This window comes from Antechinus flavipes, chromosome X (assembly GCF_016432865.1).
Source record: "Antechinus flavipes isolate AdamAnt ecotype Samford, QLD, Australia chromosome X, AdamAnt_v2, whole genome shotgun sequence".
Lineage (NCBI taxonomy): Eukaryota > Metazoa > Chordata > Mammalia > Dasyuromorphia > Dasyuridae > Antechinus > Antechinus flavipes.
Window position 1 is genome coordinate 32,772,867 of NC_067404.1, and position 18,904 is coordinate 32,791,770.

An 18,904-nucleotide genomic window follows, 5' to 3' on the forward strand; every position below is an offset into this window, starting at 1 on the left:
CCTACTATGTGCTAAGAACTATGCTAAGTACTAGGGGTACAAAAAGAGGCAAAAGACAGTCCCTGCTCTCAAGGATCTTATAATCTAATGGATCTTCAGAAAGGGTTTTACATTGTGTAATGATCAACAATGAATGACAGCCCTTTTCAGCATTACAATGATCCATGACAATTCCATGAGACTCATGGCCGAAAATGACATCTACATAGAGAAAACTACAGAGTCTGAATGCAAATTGAAACATACCACTTTCACTTTTTGGGGTTTCTTTTGGTGGTTTTTCCCTTTTGTTCTCTTTTTTCACAACATGACTAATGTGCAAATGTTTAATGTGAAGCCATAAATGTAACTTATATTACATCGCTTGACACCTTGGAGAGAGAGAAAAATTTGGGACTCAAAAATCTTATAAAAATCAATGTTGGAAATTTTCTTTACATGTAATTGGAGAAATAAAATTCTATTTTACAAAAAAGAATGTGTTTTTCATATAAAAAAGAACCTTGCATCTGTTTTTAATCTCACCTTATACAGTTCTCCTCTTCCTTTCTTTTTTCTTTCTTGTAATTTTTTTCTATTTTCCAACATCCTAATATCAGTTAAATCTTCCATCCTGTCCTTCAGATTCAGTTTCTATTCCATTCCTTCTTTGCATCTGTTTCCTTTAGGAAGTCTTTATTCCCTCTAAGGTTTCGAGTTCCTTTATTTTTCCTAAAGAAAGGAAAGCAATGTACACTTGGGAAACAGAATACTCACTGGACTAGGACAGAAATATACACATAGCTTACTGAGTGAATGTTGCTACCCAACTTCCTACAACTTCACCATAATTCAAATTTTCAGCCTTGTGATTTTAAAAACTACTTTGGGTATTTATGCCCCATTCATAAAAGCATCAAGTTGTCTTAATAGCATGTCAATTGTCATAATAATTTGATAACTCCTTCTTTTTCTTAGCCACAGTAACTTCATAGCCACAACAGCCCCAATCTTCAGCCTTACGAGAGCTACCTATTTGTTTTGTCAATTTGCCTTATCTGTCAACCCACTCTATCAATTTGCTTTACTCTCTAGTTGTTCTACTTACCTTTTCTTATTTACTTTGACCTGCCTTGCCAACTATCTTCTCCTTCCTATTCTTGAGGCATTGTTTCTCTCTTCAAATTCTTCTGTCTAGTTTTCCTTGAACCATCTTAATCCTTTTTATATCATCTTTACTTTTCCTTGATCCTGTTTTTCTTTTGACCCAGAATTAGAATCTGGACAAGTATCTGGAACTGAAGATAGTTCTTCAATTTTCCCAAATCTACACCCAATTTCTCTTCTATATATATTCTCTAGGGGTTTCGTACAAACAAAACTAATGCAGACAAGATTAGAAGGGGAACAATAAACTGGAAAAACATTTTTACATTCAAAGGTTCTGGTAAAGGCCTCACTTCTAAAATATATAGAAAATTAAGTAAAATTTATAAGAATTTAAGCCATTCTCCAACTGATAAATGGTCAAAGGATATGAACAGAAACTTTTCAGTTGAAGAAATTGAAAGCATTTCTAGTTATATGAAAAAATGCTCTAAATCACTATTGATCAGAGAAATGCAAATTAAGACAACTCTGAGGTACCACTACACACCTCTCAGACTGGCTAAGATGACAGGAAAAGAATGATGAATGTGGGAGGGCATGCAGGAAAACTGGGACACTGATATATTGTTGGTGGAATTTTGAACTGATCTAACTATTCTGGAGAGCAATTTGGAACTATACTCAAAGGGTTATCAAACTGTGCATACCCTTTGATCCAGCAGTGTTTCAACTGGGTTTATACTCCAAAGAGATATTAAAGAAGGGAAAGGACCCACCTGTGCAAAAATGTTTGTGGCAGCCTCTTTGTAGTGGCAAGAAACTGGAAACTGAGTGGCTGCCCATCAATTGGAGAATGGCTGAATAAGTTATGGTATATGAATGTAATGGAATATTATTGTTCTGTAAGAAACGACTAGCAGGATGATTTCAGAGAGGCTTGGAGAGACTGACATGAACTGATGCTGAGTGAAGTGAGCAGAACCAAGAAAACATTGTACACAGCAACAGCAAAACTATATGATGATCAATTTTGATAGACATGGCTCTCTTCAACAATGAGATGATTCAAACCAGTTCCAATTGTTCAGTGACGAAGAGAGCCATCTACATCCAGAGAGAGAACTATGGGAAATAAGTATGGACCACAACATAGCCTTTTTGCTCTCTCTGTTGTTGCTTGCTTGCATTTTGTGCAATCAAATTTTGCAATCCAATTTTTCTTGTGCATCAAGATAGCTATATATATATGTGTATGCATATATTGGATTTAACATATATTTTAATATATTTAACATGTATTGGTCTACCTGCCATCTAAGGGAGAGGGTGAAGGGAAGGAGGGGAAAAGTTGCAACAAAGGTTTTGCAAGGGTCAATGTTGAAAAATTAGCTATGCATATGCTTTGTAAATAAAGAGCTTTAATAAAAGAAAAAAAAGGCTTTAGTCAAATTCAGCGTTGGGAGTGGCGTCACCCACTCCACGTGCTTTGGTGGTGAGGGTGGAGATGGTAGGGCAAGGGAGGGAGGGATGCTTACAGATCCAAGAACTAGAGCTGGAAGGGATCTCGCTCAACTCTTTTAGTCCAACACTCCCATTTTACAGAGGAAGAAAATGAGAGGTAGTGACTTGCCCAAAATCACACATAGGCTCCTAGATCTAGAGGAGAAAGAGACCTCAGAGGTCTGCTGGTCCAACTCCCTCATTTTACAGAGAAGGAAACTGAGGCCCAATGGAAGGGAAGAAACTTGCCTAATAATAAAGACAGGATCTCTTTCCATAGATGCTTTTGCCAGAACAGGGTTGGGAGGGAGAGAAAGCTCAGAACAGATTAGGGCTTTCTGCAGGGTAGAAGAATCCTTGACCACTTTGTGGAGGAGTGGGTTTTTGGGGGAGGCAGAAAAGGAGATTGTCCTCAATGGGGAAACTGCTCTGAACTACTGCTCAGAGCCCCTGGAAGGTTTGGGGGAACAGCCTGGAGCTCCCAGAGGCCTTTCCCAGGGGTTCAGAAGGAATGGATAGCACTGGGAAGTTAAGAGACCTAGCAGTTTCCAGGCTCTCAGGAGGGGCTTCTTGTGGTAGGGGTGAAAGGAAAAGTTAGAGAAGAGCTGAGGAGCAGTGCTTCCCACTAATTTGAAAAGTGGAAGAAAGAACAGCAGAGAATGACCCTGTCTTCTGGGTCCCCTACGCTGGGGTCAGGGACAGTCTAAGGCCAGTCTGGAAGGTCTAGGCCTAGGCCTGCTCAATCTAGGCCAAAAATAGTCCTGTGTCTGTGCCAGGAGACAAAGTAGGAAGAGTTCTTCAAAAGCCCCATCCCCTCAACTTAGCAGACCGCTCCAGATTTGAGGAAAGGGGTGTGTGTGTGTGTGTGTGTGTGTGTGTGTGTGTGTGTGCGCGTGCCCCTTTTAAGTCAGTCTTGGCCCACATGCTTATCTAGGGCCCAGGACAGCAGCAGGCCCCAACTTCCTCAGTTCTTCAGTTGATTTTTTCCAAGGTTTCATTTTTTCCTCTCCTGTTTTTACCTCTTCCCTTTTTGATGGAACAGGAAGGGGCTAGACTGAGTTTTTGAATAAGTGAGCGGATAAGGGCAGAGCCAGATCTTGGCTTGTCTCAACCTTACCATCTTTCAGGAAGTTTTCTCTCCCTCTTTCTCTCTGTGTTACTTTTTTCTCTCTCTTTTTTAGTTCTTTTTTCCATATCTCTTTCTGTGTCTCTATAAATATATAGCTTTATGGCTTCCTGGTTCTCTCTGGGTCTGTTTTTGCCTCTCTATTTTGGACAGTTTTTTATGTATCTCTAAGTAATTCTCTAAACATCCCTCTTGGTGCTCTGTCTCTGACTCTGTCTTGGTCTCTGTCTCTGTCTCTCTCTGTCTCACTCTCTCTTGCTCTGTCTCTCTGGCTTTGTTCCTGTCTCTGTCTCTGTCTGTGTCTGTCTTTGTCTCTGGCTCTGGCTTTGTATTTGTCTTTATTTCCTTCTCTGTATCTCTCTCTGTCTTTGATTCACTGTCTGTGTGTGTGTGTGTCTCTGTCTGTGCCTCTCTCTCTGGCTTTGTCTCTATTTCCCTCTGTTTCTGTCTCTTCCTCTCTGTCCCTCTGTCTCTATCTCCGTCTTTCTGTCTCTGTGTTTGTGGATATTATTCTCTGTTGCTTTCTAAATCTGTCTTCTTGCTTCTCTGTCTATATCCTGGCTCTGAATCTGTCTCTATATTTTTATGTGAATAACACTGTGCAAATCTCTGCCTTGGCCTCTGTATCTGCGTGTCCTCTCTATATCTCTGTTGTTCTCTATGCATCTCTCTTTCTTTCTTTCTGTGTCTGTGTCTCTCTTTCTCTCTCTCTGTCTCTGTCTTTCCATATGTATGTGATTCAATGACAGAATTAGCCCAAGGTGGCCACCACTTTGCCTTAGATGCAGATGTCCCGGAAGGACAATTGCTGACCAGCTCCCCTTATCATTCCCCCTTTCCTAGAGCTGCTGCTCCCCCAGAGGATCCTCCAGACAGGGCCACGCAACACTTGAGACACTTGAGAGCAGCTGAGAAGATCATCAACCTTCACCAACTGGGGCTGGCTCCCTAACCCCAAATAAATAACCCATGTCTCCCCTCATCTCTCTTCTCCCAGTCTCTGCTATACTCTCTGTAACACTACCATAGTGCCACAGAAAACTAAGTTGGGGGGAGGGGGGTTAAAGTCACGTGACCTTCATTTGCATTTTGGGCAAGTGACTTTAGCAATTCTGGCCTTAGGTTCCACATCTGTAAAATGGCCACCCCCAGCTCTAAATGCATCATACGAACTTGAGTTTCACTTTCTCATATTCTTTCCATCTTTAATCAATCAACAAGCATTTATGTGGCAGGCAGTGTGCTAAGCACAAGGGATACAAAGAGAAAACTCAAGTCTCGGTACCTGCTAGAAGCTACCGCTGTCCCAGAGGTACCCCTTCTCTTGGCCCCCACTCTGAGCCAGCCTGGGTCTTCCCTTCCAGCGCCGAGTGCACTGGACCGGGAGGAAGAGCTACCATCCTTTGGCCTCCCACCGCCATTTTAGTTTCCTCCCTCTGTCTCCATTATTAAAATCCCTGTCATCTTACTTGTCATCTAGGGGAGGGGGAAAAATTGGAACACAAGGTTTTGCAAGGGTTAATGTTGAAGAACTATTCATGCAAATGTTTTGAAAATTAAAAAAAAAACTTTAATAAAAAGTATATAAAATAGAATTAAATCCCTGTCATCAGTCTAGATTTCTGTTGCTATCGTCCATCAGGCGACACATAACCTCCCCTTCCAATGGTCAGGACTCGAACCAAGTGTGACTGAGAACCGTGCTCTCCCTATTTGGCCACACTGCCTCCTCATTGTCTCTTTCTCTCTCTTTCTCTCTGTCCACACGTCTGTGTGTGTACGTGTTTGTATTTCTTCAAAGGAACGGAACTTTTGCCCTAACAGATCCCAGTGCCCATCGGGATGGCGGTAGGCCAGTGGTGGGCCACATGCTCCTAAAGGTCCAATTGGGTTTGGGTCTCCAAACTCCCGGAGATCCGGGTTTCCTTCATTCTGGCTTTGGCTCCCAGGGGCTTTGTGTGTGAGGGAACCAGGGGCCAGAGCTTCTTTAGTCCCCTCCCCCCCATTCTGATTTCCACTGGTCAGGCAAACGAAAATCTCACCCTCACCTCATTGGTCTTCTCCGTAGACTCCTTTGTCCACTCCCCGAGCCCCCTAGGTTGGCTGAGCGACGAGTCCCCCACCCCCAACTCTAATTCTTAATGTGATCTTCCTTGCTAGGAACATGGAAGGGAAACCCACAGGACCACGTTATCATTGCCGGGAGGGTCTCAAGCATCATCTTGTTCATTTTATAGTTGAGGAAAACAAGATCCAGACAAGGGGATGACATGTGCTAGAGGCGTCAGGCTCAGAGTTTGAACCCGGGACCTCAGACTGGAAGTCCAGGACTCTGCTGCTGCACCGAGATGGAGCAAGAAACTCCTGCTTTTTGTTAGCTTCTTTCAGGCCTAAAAGTCAATTTCTCCCTCTCTCCCTCCCTTCCTTTGTTTCTTTCTTTCTCTTCTGGGATAGGGGCTGAATGACCTGCCCGGGGTGACTCAGCTAGTAACTGTTTGAGTTTAGATTTGAACTCAGGTCCTCCTGACTCTGGGGCCCTTAATCCATTCACTGTACCACTTAGCTGCCCCTAATTTCCCTTTCTAAAACTGGTCTAGACCCGGGAGCTCTCCAATTACTCTAAGGCATGGTAGGCCCTTTCTCTTACATCTCTCTCCCTTTCTTTCTGTGTCTGTGTCTCTCTTTTTCTGTCTCTGTCTCTGTCTCTCCATCTGTATGTGACTTTTCTCTCTTACCCCCAGATACACGGGGCCAACAGGAGGAACTAGCAATACCTTCTGGGATACTCACCCCAAGTTACAGATGGGGAAGTTGAGGTATTGAATGGGCTAACTAATACAGGGGATTAGAGGTAGGGGAAGGGTCAATGGCAGCCACCCCATGGAACCAGGGAGTAAAAGCTGGAATTCAGCATCCTGGCCCACACAGGGAGGGCAGATGTACCACAGCCAGGCCAGGGAGAGGGAAGAAAAGCTGCTGGGACGCGGAGAAGGGGAAGGAATTCTGCTGTTTATTTTAAGTACTTTTGTTTTAGACTAGACTTGTGGTTTCCAGCGTAGGGAACTTCCTGATAGGCAAAGTCTCTCTACCAATGCAGATTGCCACTTTCTCTTCAACTTATAGTCAGTCTTAGTTGCCTAAAACAATGAGATTAAGTGACTTGTCCAGGGTCATGCAACTAGTCTGTATCGGAGGTAGGACTTGAAACCAGGACATCCTGACCTTGAGGCCATCTCTTTACCTGTCTCTGAACACTTTGACTGGTTCTCTAAGCTACAGAGTTCCAGGTGACAGCAGAGGACTAAAGGGTCCCTTTAGCTCTGTGGGAGGTAGGGCTCATCCCCCATAGCACTGTCCTTCGCAATGTTTGTCTTCTGTCTGAAACTCCCCAACACGGGCACCAAAAGGGTTTTTAGAAAACAGGATGGTCAGGATCAATGTGAACATCATTCTACAGGCTTTGCCGTCACCTGGCTGTGTGTGTAAGAGACAGGCAGACAAAGAAAGATACAGAGACAGAGACAGAGAGATACAGACAGAGAGAGAGAGACAGAGACAGAAAGACACAGAGAGACAGAAACAGAGAGACACACAGAGAGACAGAGACAGAGGGACAGAGATAGAGAGACAGACACACACAGAGACAGAGAAACAGAGAGACAGAGACAGAAAGAGATAGACACAGAGACACAGAGAGACAGAAAGAGACAGAGAGACAGAGAAAGACAGAGACAGAGACAGAGACAAAGAGACAGAGAACAAGACAGAGAGACAGAGAGAGAGAGAAAGAGACAGAGACACAGAGAGTCACAGACAGAGACACACATAGAGACAGACAGAAAGAGATAGACACTCAGAGAGTCAGAGACAGAAATAAAGACCCCCCCCCCAGGAGGAGACAAGAGAGCCAGAGAGAGGAGAAAAGAAGAGAAATACAAGAGAGTGACAGAAGCTGAAAAGGAGGGAAGAGGAGAGAGCTAGACAGAAAGAGAGATAGAGAGGGAAGGAGGGAGGGAGGGAGAGGAGGAGGGAGGAAGGGAGGGAAAGGGGGAGAGCCAAATAGATGGAAAGAAGGGGGGCAGGGGGGAGAGAGAGAGAGAGAGAGAGAGAGAGAGAGAGAGAGAGAAAGAGAGAGAGAGAAGAAGAAGAAGAAGGAGGAGGAGGAGGAGGAGGAGGAGGAGGAGGAGGAGGGAAGAAAAAGAAGGAAGAAGAAGAAGGAGAAGGAAGAAAAAGAAGAAGAAGGAGAAGAAAGAAGAAGGAAGAAGAAAAAGAGGAAGAAGAAAAAGAAGAGAAAGAAGAAAAAGAAGAAGAAGGAAGAAGAGAACAAGAAGAAGAAGAAGAAAGGAGGAGGAGGAGGAGGAGGACAAAGAAGAGGAAGAGGAGGAAGAAGAAGGAAGAAAAAGAAGAAGGAAGAAGAAGGAAGAAAAAGAAGAAGGAAGAAGAAGAGAAAGAAGAAGAAGAAAAAGAAGAAGGAAGAAGAGGAAGAAGAAGAAGAAGAAGAAGAGGAAGAAGAGGAAGAAGAGGAAGAAGAAGGAAGAAGAACAAGAAGAGAAAGAAGAAGAAAAAGAGGAAGAAGAAGAGAGGGAAGGAGGGAGGGAAGGGAGAGAGTAAGAGAAAGGGAGAGACCTTGGGCAAGTTACTTCCCCTCTGCTCCACTGCACAGTGTGTCTGTGCCCCCATTGTTCTAATGACCACATGGACCAGATTTCCAGAACTTGTGCCACTCTAAAGACAAGCAAGTGTATTTCGAATGAGAATTTGCAAAAAAAAAAAAATAGACTTTGTCTAGACATACCCCTTCCTATTTATTTTTTTAAAACCCTGTTATTATCATCCATTTTATTGCTGCTTTCTTTAAAAGTGCAATTGAAACCTCGGCTCTTTTTGGAGACTTGACTGAAGCCTGATAGATTTCAGAGCTTCTCTTCATTTTCCTTCTTTGAAGCAACTCTATAATTGTTATGATACCCTGTCATTTTTTTTCTTCACTTTAATTTCCAAATATACCATCTCACTTACACTACCCCAAGAACCATCTCTTAGGGAAAAAAAGAATAAAAAAGAAAGAAGCAAAGAGCATTTCAGTAAAACCAAGATAGCATCAGACAGATGTCTGATGGGTATATGCGATGTTTCCAATCCATAATCCTCCATCTTTGCGAAGAGGCAGGAGGTGCATTTTCTCATCTCGTCTCCAGAGTCAAGGATGGCAACTATAATGAGATAGCACTTGCTTTGGCTTTTTCATGTGGTTATTGTTTTTCCATTGCCATTGTGTGTATTTTTCCCTGCTTCTGCTTACCCCCCTCAGCACCCCTTCATATAAGCCTTCCTGATCTTCTCGAAATTCGTCATCACTATTTCGCATGGAGCAGCAATGTTCTTTTCCATCTGCAATTATCAGATGGCACGAACTGACAGGCTTTGGAGGTTTAGGGTAGTAGAAAAAGAAATGAAGAGGTATCCATTCCCATCCTTAGCTTTCATCTTTGGTATCTGGGAGCGGCCACTCTCAACCACATCTTTCTCTTCCCATTTGGAGAGTCTACTCAGTCATTACTCTCCCTTTGCTCTGTATGCTAGAATAGACAATAATATGAATATGGCTCCTGAGTTCCTACCCTTCATAGCTCGACCGCCAATGGCTGACCTGTTCTTTGTAGCTAACTGGAGAGAAGAAAAACACTAAATTGGTTTTAAATTCTGATTTTGGGGCAGCTTATCCAAACAAGTCAATAACCCCAAACCACAAGATGGTCTCACAATTTAAGCTCAGGCAGGACCAGGAGCCCATTATATACTTCAACAACAATACTGTGTGATGATCCATTCTGATGGACGGGGCCCTCTTAAGCAATGAGATGAACCAAATCGGTTCCAATAGAGCAGTAATGAACTGAACCAGCTACACCCAGCGAAAGAACTCTGGGAGTCGACTATGAACCACTACATAGAATTCCCAATCCCTTTGTTTTTGTCTGCCTGCATTTTTGATTTCCTTCAGAGGTTAATTGTACATTATTTCAAAGTCTGACTCTTTTTATACAGCAAATTAACTGTTTGGACATGTATACTTATATTGTATCTAACTTATACTTTAACATATTTAACATGTATTGATCAACCTGCCATCTGGGGGAAGGAGTGGAGGGAAGGAGGGGAAAAGTTGGAACAAAAGGATTTGCAGTTGTCGAAGCTGAAAAATTACCCATGCACATGTCTTGTAAATAAAAAGCTATCATAAAAAAAATAAAAATTAAAAACAAAAAAAAACCAATTTAAGCTCAGGAGTCCTCAGATTAGGAGCAGGGCCGACATAGGGGAAGAAAAGAATTCCTGTAATTAGTTCAACAATCAAACAGAGAAAGCTTCCCTATATATATATATATATATATATATATATATATATATAATATATATATATATATATATATATATATATATATATATATATATGCCATTCCTGGCCCTTTCCCTTGCAGCATCCCTGTTTGCAATTAAGAACAAAAACAAGTAACAAAGCAATTCTATTTCATTCTCTTTTTTTGAAGCAGTCTGGGCTCAATGACTTTCCCCAAGGTCACACAACTAGTAAGTTTCTGAGGCCAGATTTCAACTTAGGTCTTCTGGATTCCAGAGCCAATTCTCTGTCCGATGTCCTAGCTAGCTGCCCTTACACAGCAGTTCTAACTGGCAATGGTGTTATGTCAAAGGTGGGGAAGCTTTTACAATATTATATAATCAGGAATCACGAATGACTTTCAAACAATAGAAAAATGAACAATCTGTACACAGAGGGCAAAGGGAGAGCTAGTGTACTTCACCGGCTTTGGTAGATGTCAGCTTTAGGTCATCACAAACCACATCTTTCTCCAAGTTTGAAGACAGTGAGGAGCACGTAACCATCTTGGCACACCAGTTTGGAAGTTTTTTGACTCACATCATGAAACACCTGCTAGAGTTTCTGCTCCTTGAACACCCTATCAGTGCCTTCACTCAGCATCCTCTTCGGAGTTCCAGTGCTCACTCAATTCAAGAGATTCTGTTTTGACCCATAGAATTTATTTTTATTATTAATTTCTCTCTGTCCCAAAGGCACTCAAGTTATATATTCATGGGCACAAATGTATCTATCCATTTCCCAATTGATGAGAACCTACCTTATTTCCACTGTTTTCTATTCCAAAAAGGACTAATATAAATATTTTCTCATTTATTAGAACATTCTTTTTCATTCTTTGACCTTCTTGCTATATAAACCTAGCACTCCATCCCCCTAATTTTCAATCTATATGTGTCTGAATGTTTTAAATGTGTTTTTCATATGTGGGGTTTGATTTTTTTTTTTTTTTTTGCAGAGGCAATTGGGATTAAGTGACTTGCCCAGGAAGTGTTAAGTGCCTGAGACCAAATTTGAACTCAGGTCCTCCTGACCTCAGGACTAGTGCTCTAATCACTCCCTTTTCCTTGTCTTTCTCATCATCAATTGTCCATATTTAAATAATAATATTTTCTCTCTGGACCTATGTTCCTTTATATGCCCCTTTGCAAGTCATGTACTATGGGGCTTCTAATCACTGAACCAACCACCTAGATGGATTTGGTTTTGGATTTTTTTAAATCCATTTTTCAACTTTCTTTTATTGAAGAGTTTAGTTATCCACATTTAGGGTTACATTTGTTAAGTTTTGTTTTCTTCTATTAAATTCCCCTTTCTTTTGTAAAGTCAGCAGTTTGTCTCTAGCTTGTTTTAAATGTAAGAATCAGATCCTGATCATCACTAACTCCCCCCCCCACTCTCTTATCCTGCCTAACTTCATTTTCTTTGAGTCTATTATTATTGTAACCCTCTCCCCTTTTCTAATCTTTACCTTTCTTAGCACATATAAAGCTACAATTCTCAACTCCCAGTGTTCCTTTTCATGGCAACCATTTTCTTTATTCTATGGGCATTCATTTGAAACATCTCTTTTCAAAGAAATGTCTTAGTTCCATCTCTTTCCTCACTTTTTCCTTTTCTAAAGTACACTAGAACAGGAATTTTAAATTTTTTGTATCCTATGGGTCCCTTTGGCAGTCTGCTGAAGCATATAAGACTCCTCAATGTTTTAAAATGTATAAAATGAAATCCAGAGAAATATGGAGGAAACCAATTATATTGAAATATTGCTCCATCCATTCATCCATCTATCCATTTCTTTATCTCTCTCTCTCTCTCTCTCTCTCTCTCTCTCTCTCTCTCTCTCTCCCCCCCCTTTAAATTCATAGACCCTAAGCATAGAACCTCTGTTCTGGAATCTAATTTCTTATTTATGAACTTTTCATTTGAGCATTCCTTTTTTGTTTTTAGGTGGCCTACACTGGGGCTTCTGAAGGACAAAAGTTTTGCTTTTACTACGAAACCAGCCCACCTATGTGATTAATGATTTGTCCTGTGTCCCCCTTTTCCATCTCTCTTTCTTTAAGGATTTTCTTCTGAGGAAGCTCACTCAATTTGAAGAATACTGAAGGAAATGGTGTAGTTCAAAGTGTACTCAGTTATCCAAGTCCAAGAAGTCCACTCCTGTTCCTTGTCGTTCTCATCATCAATTGTCCATATTTAAATAATAATATTTTCTCTCTGGATCTATGTTCCCCTATATGCCCCTTTGCAAGTCATGTACTATGGGGCTTCCTAATACTGTCTCCTTTATAGATGTTACGATGAGGTAGCTAAAGCTCCCAAAGTCCACTGAAAAGACCCCATGACATCACACACACACACACACACACACACACACACAGTCCTCTCTGCTGGAGGGACAGGAATATCACTCTTCCTTCTGGGAGGAACCCTATTTTCCCACAACCTCCCATGCATGGGATAGAAAATAAGAACCTCCCACATGCCATATCCCCTTTCTGCTGCTAGAATTCCATCTCCACCTTGGCTAAGAAGAACACTGCTATGTTTCTACTGGGCTTATACCCCAAAGAGATACTAAAGAAGGGAAAGGGACCTGTATATGCATGAATGTTTGTGGCAGCCCTGTTTGTAGTGGCTAGAAACTGGAAAATGAATGGATGCCCATCAGTTGGAGAATGGCTGGGTAAATTGTGGTATATGAATGTTATGGAATATTATTGTTCTGTAAGAAATGACCAGCAGGATGAATACAGAGAGGCTTGGAGAGACTGACATGAACTGATGCTGAGTGAAATGAGCAGAACCAGCAGATCATCATATACTTCAACAACGATACTGTTTGAGGATGTATTCTGATGGAAGTGGATTTCTTTGACAAAGAGACCTAACTCAGTTTCAATTGATCAATAATGGACAGAAGCAGCTACACCCAAAGAAAGAACACTGGGAAATGAATGTAAACTGCTTGCATTTCTGTTCTTCTTCCCGGGTTATTTTTACCTTCTGAATCCAATTCTTCCTGTGCAACAAGAGAACTGATCGGTTCTGCAAACATATATTGTATCTACGATATACTGTAACCTATTTAACATGTATAGGACTGCCTGCCATCTGGGGGAGGGAGTGGAGGGAGGGAGGGGAAAAATCGGAACAGAAGTGAATGCAAGGGATAATGTTGTAAAAAATTACCCTGGCATGGGTTCTGTCAATAAAAAGTTATTTTAAAAAAAGAAGAAGAATACTGCTGCAGGCTGACACCCCAGTTGTTGTTGTTCAGTTGTTTCAGTAATGTCTAACTCTTCCTGATCCTATTTGGAGTTTTCTTGGCAAAGATACTGGAATATTTTGCTATTTCCTTTTCCAGCTCATTTTATAAATGAGGAAACCAAGGCAAATAAGGCAAAATGATTTATGTAGGGTCACATAGCTAGTCATTGTTCAGACTTGAACTCAGCAAGATGAGTCTTTTCTGACTTTAGAGTTGTTATTCTATCCATACCTCTGGATATCCATTTACTCGTATTTATTCATTTACTAATTCATTTACTAACAAGGGAATTTGTTCTTTTCTTTCAGAACCTTTATTTAATCTCTTTTCCCATCCTCCCTCCCAATTTTTGATTCCCTTTGATATTTTGCTTCTTAGATTTTTTTTTGTCCATAGACGCGCTCTTTGTTCTTTTACTGTGAATTTTTTTAAAAGTCACAATAAAAAAACCCACCAACAAATGTCACACTCATCATCCTAGATTCAATAAAGTGTCCATTTCATTGCTTAGTCCTTCAGTTCTCTCCAAATCTATTTATATCCTTGCATTGGATGAGCTTGCATATTGAATCACAAACTCATCTCTGGTTCTTTTTAAAAGGATTCAAGCTCTTCCATTTCTCCCCTGAAATTCTTTAATTTTCCAATGTTCAGATTACAGCAATATTCATTTTAAAAATATACACTATTTGGGGATGCAAATCCATCTCCATTACTTTTTGGAAGATTAGAGGACCTTGGCAAGTCACTTCTCTCTGGGTAGAAGTTTCCTCATCTGCAAAATTTGATCCTTGGAAGGGAGAGACTCTGAAAGTCCTTTCCAGCTCTAGATCTAGGATCTTATATATGTTTGCTTCCTCTCTTTGAGCCTCAGTTTTCTCATCTGTAAAATCAGATGATTGGACTAGATGGAACCTGAGGTCCCTTCTGACTCCAGAGCTAGAATTTCATGAATAACTACAGTCTGGCATAACTGCCTTATGTATATTCTAGAGAGAGCATACAGTATAAAGCCAGGGAAAGAATAATCCACTGGAGATTTCCCTTCAAGTTGACAAGAAAGCAGTGACTTTTCTTTGGGTCCAGTAATTTAAACAATTCCAAATCCAACCCTTGAATTAGCCAGAATCTTTTTATCTTGTTTGTAAGAAGAGCATGGGAGAGTTTGCTAAATGCTTTACTAAAATCTAGATAAACTGTGTTTACAATATTCCCCTGATACAGGGATATGCTAGTAACTGCTTAACAATCAGCTCCCCAGGGGAAAAACGTACCTATGACACACTATTAAAATTAGCCAGCACAGACAGCTAGAGTATGTAGTGGAATGATTACCAGCCCTGGAGTTAGGAGGACCTGAGTTCAAATCTGACCTCAGACACAACCTTTACTAGCTGTGTGAGCCTGAGCAAGTCACTTAACCCAAATTGCCTCAAAAAAACAATTAACCACATTATTAACATTTTCTCTATCACTTTCTGAAGTCCAGAGAATCAACAAAACAATAAAGCCCTCTTTTGTCACAATTGCCAATATCTGAGCTGAAAATTTTACAATCAGACCTCATTTAAGCTGACTTTGGCTCATCCTGAAACTATGTACCTGTTGGGGTACGGAAGCCTCCTGCCAGTGGCTGCTGGAGGTCTGACTCAGACCTGTAGAATGGATCTCTTCATGTGAGAGGATGATGATGACACAAGAAGACCGAGAGGCAGTTGCGTTCTCTGACCTCTCTCCTCTTCCCTCTGCCTCCGATTTATTTCATCCCCAATCCATAAGGAACATCTGCGTCAAAGGCTGCTTCGCAACTCCTTCAGGTTTATAATTCATAGCTGTGGAGGTTCTCGGAGAGTTGACATGCCCCTTCACCTAGGCATGGTCCTTAACGTTAATCTACCCATTTCTGGGAAAAAGAAAATGGTCTGGAACATTCTTGAAGCTCTGGTGGCTTCTTGTGATCACTGCTGTCTTTTCTACTTGTTGACTAACTATCCTTTTAATAATATGTTATATAATTATAATATTATAATAATAAACTTTAACAATAAGTTCTAGCCCCTGGCCAGAAATTGAAGTCACACAAAACAGCCAATAACTTTAGTAATATAGTGTTTGACAAACCCAAAGACACCAGTTTCTGGGATAAGAATGCATTATTTGACAAAAATTGCTGGGAAAATTGGAAATCAGTATGGCAGAAACTAGGCATTGACCCTCGCTTAACACCGTACACCAAGATAAGATCAAAATGGGTTCATGACCTAGGCATAAAGAATGACATTATAAATAAATGGGAAGAGCATAGGATAGTTTACCTCTCAGACCTGTGGAAGAGGGAGGAATTTGTGACCAAAGAAAAACTAGAGATCACTATTGACCACAAAATAGAAAATTTTGACTATATCAAATTGAAAAGTTTTTGTACAAACAAAACAAATTGCAGACAAGATTAGAAGGGAAGCAACAAACTGGGAAAACATCTTCATAGTTAAAGGTTCTGATAAAGGCCTCATTTCCAAAATATATAGAGAATTGACTCTAATTTATAAGAAATCAAACCATTCTCCAATTGATAAATGGTCAAAGGATATGAACAGACAATTCTCAGATGAAGAAATTGAAACTATTTATAGACATATGAAAATATGCTCCAAATCATTATTAATCAGAGAAATGCAAATTAAGATAACTCTGAGATACCACTACACACCTGTCAGATTGGCTAGAATGACAGGGAAAGATAATGTGGAATGTTGGAGGGGATGTGGGAAAACAGGGACACTGATACATTGTTGGTGGAATTGTGAACACATCCGGCCATTCTGGAGAGCAATTTGGAACTATGCTCAAATAGTTATCAAACTGTGCATACCCTTTGATCCAGCAGTGTTTCTACTGGGCTTATACCCCAAAGAGATACTAAAGAAAGGAAAGGGACCCGTATGTGCCAAAATGTTTGTGGCAGCCCTGTTTGTAGTGGCTAGAAGCTGGAAAATGAAAGGATGCCCATCCATTGGAGAATGGTTGAGTAAATTGTGGTATATGAATGTTATGGAATATTATTGTTCTGTAAGGAATGACCAGCAGGATGAATACAGAGAGGACTGGCGAGACTTACATGAACTGATGCTGAGTGAAACGAGCAGAACCAGGAGATCATTATATACCTCAACAACGATACTGTTTGAGGATATATTCTGATGGAAGTGGATCTCTTCGATAAAGAGAGTTAATTCAGATCAAAGATGGACAGAAGCAGCTACACCCAAAGAAAGAACACTGGGAAATGAATATAAACTGCTTGCATTTTTGTTTTTCTTCCCGGGTTATTTCTACCTTCTGAATTCAATTCTCCCTGTGCAACAAGAAAACTGTTCAGTTCTGCATTCTGCACACATATATTGTATCTAGGATATACGGTAACCTATTCAACATGTAAAAGACTGCTTGCCATCTAGGAGAGGGAGTGGAGGGAGGGGAAAAATCGGAACAGAAGTGAATGCAAGGGATAATGCTGTAAAAAAAAATTATCTTGGCATGGGTTCTATCATGGGTTTAAAAGTTATTAAAAAAAAAAAAAAGAAATTGAAGTCACAGACACTGGCCTATAGTTTGTAGCCTTCATTGAAAATTGAGATTTGAGTCTTCTTCAGTCTTGTGGCACCTCTTTTATGGTTTTCCATGGCAAATATCACAGCCATATTACCTACCAGTTCTTTTAGGACCTAAAGATACTGTTTATCAAGATCAGGGAACCTAAATTCATCGGGGAGGCTTAGGGCTTCATTTACAAGCTCCTTCCTGGTTTGGCATCTGACTTCCTGCTAAAAGGCAGCTAGGTGGCTCAGTGAGGAGAGTGCTGGGCCTGGAGTTGGGAAGACTTGAGTTAAAATCTGACTGGAGGTACTTACAGGATGTGTGACCCTGGACTAGTTACTTAACTTCTCTTTGCTCCAATTTCCTCAACTGTCAAATGGACATCATAAAAGCACTTATTTCACAAGGTTGTTATGAAGAACAAATGAGAATATTTGTAAAAGTCCTTAGCATAGCGTGTGACATATAATAGGCATTTGACAAATGTCTATTTCCTTCCTCCCTCTTAACCATTTTTACTCTGTCCTTTCCTGTACAGTGGTTTTCCCCCTTAGAAGAGAAATAGGCGTTTAATAATTTTGATTCCTCATGCCATTTATTATCATTTCACATCCATTCCAGCCACAATCGCAAGCTGCCTTTGGTCCCCTTTTTTCTCCCAGAGTCATTAAACAAGTGAATAAACAAATAGCGTTGGTGTTCTCAGATCATTCTGAACTCCAGTTCCTTCCAATACTCTTCTTATAGATATTTATACCATCCTTTCATCCTCCAAACATGTCATTTTAGAATCCAAGTTTGTCAGTGAGATCCCTGTATATCCACAATCCATATTAATCTCTTTAGACCATACTGGTTCCCATGCACTTCAGAATTCTTTCTCTTTGTATCGTCAGAATTTCATTCTTGAGGCTTCCTCCTGAGTTAGTCCTTCTTGGGACTAACCTGGATTCATAGAACCCTAGCTCTTGAGCTGGAAGGATTTCAGAGGTTATATAGACCAAAGTTTCTTGAACTGTGGGTCATGACTCAATATAGGGTTGTATAATTGAATGTGGGAATCACGAAAAATTTGGCAACAGTAAAAGCCATAAAATATTCTGCCAAGATTTAATTCTTTATGTAAAAATAAACAAGCAATCCATTTCATTAGTATGCAAATTTGCTTTCATCTTTAATAAATGGTCAAATTATATGTATATCAAAGAACTGTTTTAAAATAAATTTCTTTATGATTTATTTTCAGTAAATGTTTGATTTGTGTACCTATTGTATATACCTAGATACTCAGGGTCACATCGAAATCTCTCAGGGGAAAAGGAGTTGCGAGTGAAGCCCTGATCTAGTCCAACCCTTTCATTTTACAGAGAAGAAAACCAAAGTAAATAGAGGTAACGTGACTTGCTCAAAATCCCATGTAGAATCCTAGACTGGAAATGATTCCAGAATCCATCTGATCTATCCTCTTATTTAAGGAGGAAACTGGATCCCTGGAAGGTCAAGTGGCTTTCCAAAAGACATTGCTGTAGGATTTGAATCTACCACCTCTCACTCCAGAACCTAGGTTCTTTCTACTGTACCAAATGGTACAAACCTTTTGATACCTATTTTTGCCAAACACAGATGTATGTTAACCTGTCTTTGCTGTCCTTTTCTATCATAAATTTTCATATGGAAAGTCAAAAGCAAAGCTCCCTCCCCCAAAGATTTTATTGTTCCTCCTTGTTGGAAAAAAAAATCAGATCCAAAATAGCAGTTCCCCTTGTAACTTCCTGCACCATTTGAAGGATGAGTTATTATCAGGGGAAAACAATAATGCCTCAGCTGCTCTGGTTTGGGCCAAGAGCTCTGGCGGATGTTTGGATAATTGAAGTGCCCCTCATCACTGCTGACATGACAGCCTTCCTCCCTGCCAGGC

At 40.6% G+C, this 18,904-nt stretch overlaps 1 pseudogene; it reads left to right on the top strand.

Moving 5' to 3' along the window:
* The first annotated feature begins 5,557 nt into the window (after positions 1-5,557).
* Positions 5,558-18,904, top strand: part of LOC127543118 (sorting nexin-4-like) — a 105,337-nt pseudogene continuing 91,990 nt past the window's right edge.